This window comes from Lolium perenne, chromosome 2 (assembly GCF_019359855.2).
Source record: "Lolium perenne isolate Kyuss_39 chromosome 2, Kyuss_2.0, whole genome shotgun sequence".
Lineage (NCBI taxonomy): Eukaryota > Viridiplantae > Streptophyta > Magnoliopsida > Poales > Poaceae > Lolium > Lolium perenne.
The window spans coordinates 207346874-207350810 of record NC_067245.2 but is presented as its reverse complement, the minus strand read 5'-3'; the positions used below and the strand labels follow the sequence as shown (position 1 = coordinate 207350810).

General features: G+C 41.4%; 1 long non-coding RNA gene across 1 annotated transcript; it reads left to right on the top strand.

Annotated features, from left to right (window-relative positions):
* Positions 1 to 264: 264 nt before the first annotated feature.
* Positions 265 to 2488, top strand: LOC139835264 (uncharacterized). Its single transcript, XR_011751050.1, has 5 exons — positions 265 to 595; positions 684 to 780; positions 946 to 1022; positions 1909 to 1983; positions 2143 to 2488. It is a non-coding gene; the product is annotated as an uncharacterized lncRNA (long non-coding RNA).
* Positions 2489 to 3937: the final 1449 nt, after the last annotated feature.

The window sequence follows — 3937 nt, the reverse complement described above, 5'->3', positions numbered from 1 at the left end:
ATTGACGTCATCTCCTCAACATCATGCCTTGGCCTACACACATGGATGTTGTGCATCTCTTTGTTTGTTCACTTATGTTTGGCAAGGATGGAGCCGGCCATTGTCTATGCATGGCAATTTCGGCCAGCCATTCCTATCTATTTTTCTTCCTCTACAAGACTTGCCTCCCAACTACCCCAATCAATAAATGAGCAGCCTCCCAACCCACCCAATCAATGAGGAGGCAGCCACCATCCTCCCTCTTTATAAAGAGCTTAGCCGGCCACACCTCCTCTCCTTTGCCTCATTTCTTTTCACTCCCTACTATTTCCTCCACTCCCTCACACTCTCCTCCTCCACTTCCCCACGAAAATGGTGCTCCCCTTTGCTCCCCTGGCCGGCCATGGCCATGGCAAGCCACCAAGATGAAGCTCTCCCTCTCCCTCAAGCTCCTCCTCACCATGAGAGCCTCCCTCTCCTTCTTCTCCCCAACCCTAGATGGTTTTCTCTCCTCTTCTTCTTCCTCCCTTGCTAAGATTGGATCTTGATGCAGGTGCATGTTGGTCCAAGCATGGAGAAGCTCGAGCTATCCTCAGATCTGAAGTTCTTGAGCAAAGTTCGTCCAAATCCCTGCAGTAATTTCTGCTATCTTGCTGTTTTAGATTCTGTACGATTTTGTAAAATCCGCCAAAACTCGTGTGCAGGGCCAAATCGAGTGATTCAAAGTTCTGTGGATAGGTATTGAAAAGATCTACAACTTGGCGTTGGTTTCACCCTCAAATTCGTTACATATTTTCCTCGGTAAATAAAGTTCTGTAAACATGCAGATTCACTGTTTGTTAGATTTGTTCCGTTTTACAAAACCTTTTTGAGCAAACTCAACTGTGGGTGAAAGCCCTCTACAATACCTTCATTTTGGCGGTGGTTTCACTTCGATTGACCTCCTGAAACTGAAATGGTTCACAGATCAAGATCTGGTCAGATCTGACTTGGTCGAATTAAATCAGGAGCTTGGGAACGAATTTTTGAATGAAACAAACTGGGTAAGAACCACCTTTTCAATACCTTTCAGATTCAACTGACCTCATATTTTTATGAATCATGTACGATTTGTGGTGAATTAAACTTGTTCTGTGGGTTCTGCAGACATGGCTGTTAGCTTTTAAATCACCAAAAATTCATCTTTGAACCTAATTGAGTGATTCCAACTTTGTAGGACTGCTGGATGTTTTCCTAATCATCTCAAACAAGTTTCAAACTTTTATCTGTTATGAAAATCTAGTTGTAAAGAAAATGGTAAAGACATGCAGTAACCTTGTTAATCCATTTGTGAGAGTTTCAGAAATAATTTGAACCCAAATCCAATTGTGTATGCATCTCTGTTTAAATATCTTTCAAATGCCAGTGGTCTCATATTTTTAGGATTTTTCTACGATTTATGGCTTACAGATCTTGTTTTCTGTACAGTCAGATTCAAACAAATTCTTAAATTTGTAGGTTTAATATTTTTGAGTGAATCCAATTGGGTTAGTCTTGTATTAGTACTGGCCATCTAGGAAAAATAGTGTTAGTCTCTGTTCATGCATTTTTGTTACTGTTAGTAATGTGTATGTGTGACATGGGTTGTTGTAGCAAAACTTTTTGGTTTACTTGGAAACCTTAACCACCTCTTTGCATTAAAAAAATTGGTCAACCAATGTTTTATTCTTGCAAAACAAAACCTCTGCAACTTAACCTTAGTTCTATTGTTGGCTTAAGTTTTCCAATGATGTGGAATATTGTTTACTTCCTATTCTTGTGTAGTGTTATGTAAGCTTTATAAAATAGAGAGAATGATTTCCCACTTTTCCAAAAATGTTTCAAATTATAATATGAATGTTTGTGATGCCAAACTAATGCACTTGTCCTCTTTATGACGTTATCTACCAGGGGATATTTGGTTTATGCCATGCTGATAACCGAGAGAGGCAATTACTAAGCATGGTACTCTCATACCTTTATTAGGTAAATAAAATGGGGTTTCTTCTAGATGCTTTGTAGTATCTATATGTCCTTAATATGTTAGCCTTAGTAGAGTGGTTAGTTTTTGATTGATGCTTGTTGCTTATTGTTTTGTTGGTGCAATGTGTTTGATTGTGTTCCTTTTATATTTTTCGGTGATAGATGCGAACAATTACGGAGAAGAAGAAGAAGTGGATTGGACAAGGTTTTTATTTATATTGTTGGAATTCTTTTGATGGAGTTGAAGAAGTCCAGGGACAAATAAGCCAACCAAGGCAAGCCATCTTTTGATCTCTGATTTGGTGTCCAGTTGGACGTCATTTGTTGATATCCAAAGCACCTTGATTCTATGTGTGTTGATCTCTCTTTTATTGTCATCTATGTATGGTTGCTAGTGGGGTACTCCCTAGTGGTGATACTCCACTACTATCTTTGTGTTTTGGGATGCATGGAATTATGGCCATGCTATTCCACTTGGTTAGCTTGTATGCTCACTTGAGCATGCCTCTTATGGGGATAATAACTTACACCACACCCACCCCCTTTTGTAGTATAGAGGTATTAATATCATGATCTTGGTATATTCTCAACTTGAGAGGAATATGCCTTTGTACCCTATGGGAAAGTATGTGGGATAGTGATAGTCCACTATCTAAGTTGTATTATTAGCATCACAAATCTGAAAGTATATTCCTTCTTGTGTTGTCATAATACATGCTTACCTTAAGCAAGTATGATCCACTCCATTACCCCTCTTTACACCATCTATGGCGTGATGACTCTCATCTCGGCCGTAGTGAAATAGTTGTTCAACTCATGAAACTTTAGGTTGGGAACCCCTCAAGGTTTACCTTGTTGTAAATGTTTATGAAAACCTTGGGTGAGTTAACCTTACCCAAGTGTATGGTTTATAAAGGCAAAAAGGATCTTGTCAAAGATGGTTGAGAAAAGGAATGTGTGTGTGTGAGTTGAGTTTTGAGAAAAACGACACATGGTTCTTTGTATTCGCCCGGAACAATTACACAGCGCAACCATAGCTACTCCAACGTGGGCACGGGGCTTAACTTGACGTTTGTTCTTCTTAGCATGAGGCACCGCACAACTATACAAGGGTACGGTTACCCCCGAGTCCGGGTTGTCATGGTTGGGACAATAGTATAACGGGAGGCCTTCGGGGCTGACCCGTCCGGAAGACACTATGGGTCTCCTGGCTTGGCGGTGGAGCCACGCTGAAGAGGAGGTGAGCTGCCACGGTGCCGGGGAGGTACATACTCCATAGGGTAGGACCTCGTGTTAAGTCGAATGGGCGAAAGGTTATGTCCGGGTATCCGTCGTGGCATATGTCGTTATGCGAGGATGATGCCCACACGATAGGTATCCGGATAGTTGTGGTGAAAGTGTGCAAACTCTGCAGAGTCAAAACTATTCGAATAGCCGCGTCCGCGGTCATGGACGGTTGGGATGGCCGTTACCGAGCTGTGTCGAGTTTTGGTTTTGAAAATGTTTTCCAAAGGAAATGTGTGTTGGAAGTACCGGAAGGGTACGGGAAAGATGTTGTGCCGACCATGTGGAGATGGTCGAGGAAAATGAAACAAAAGTGGGTGACCCTTCCTAGTGTTTCATGTAGAGGAACTCTTCTTTAACAAAGATATACAGATGTCATAGGACTTCCCTAGTATCCCCATCAATTGAGATGGCGGTATGCTACCTCTTCTTTAACAGAGATATAGAGATGTCATAGGACTTCCTTAGTGTTCCCATCAACTGAGATGTGGGATGCTATATCCACAAGAGAAACTGATTCTCTTTCACATGCTATATCCACAAGAGAAACTATTCTTCCTCTCTTGTCTCTTTTAGTTAGCATTGCTAGCACCTTTCTTGATGGTTTGCGAGTGCAATTCCAATGTACTCACGGCTTTGTCCCTGGCTATTTACTTGGCTAGACTTGGAGGAA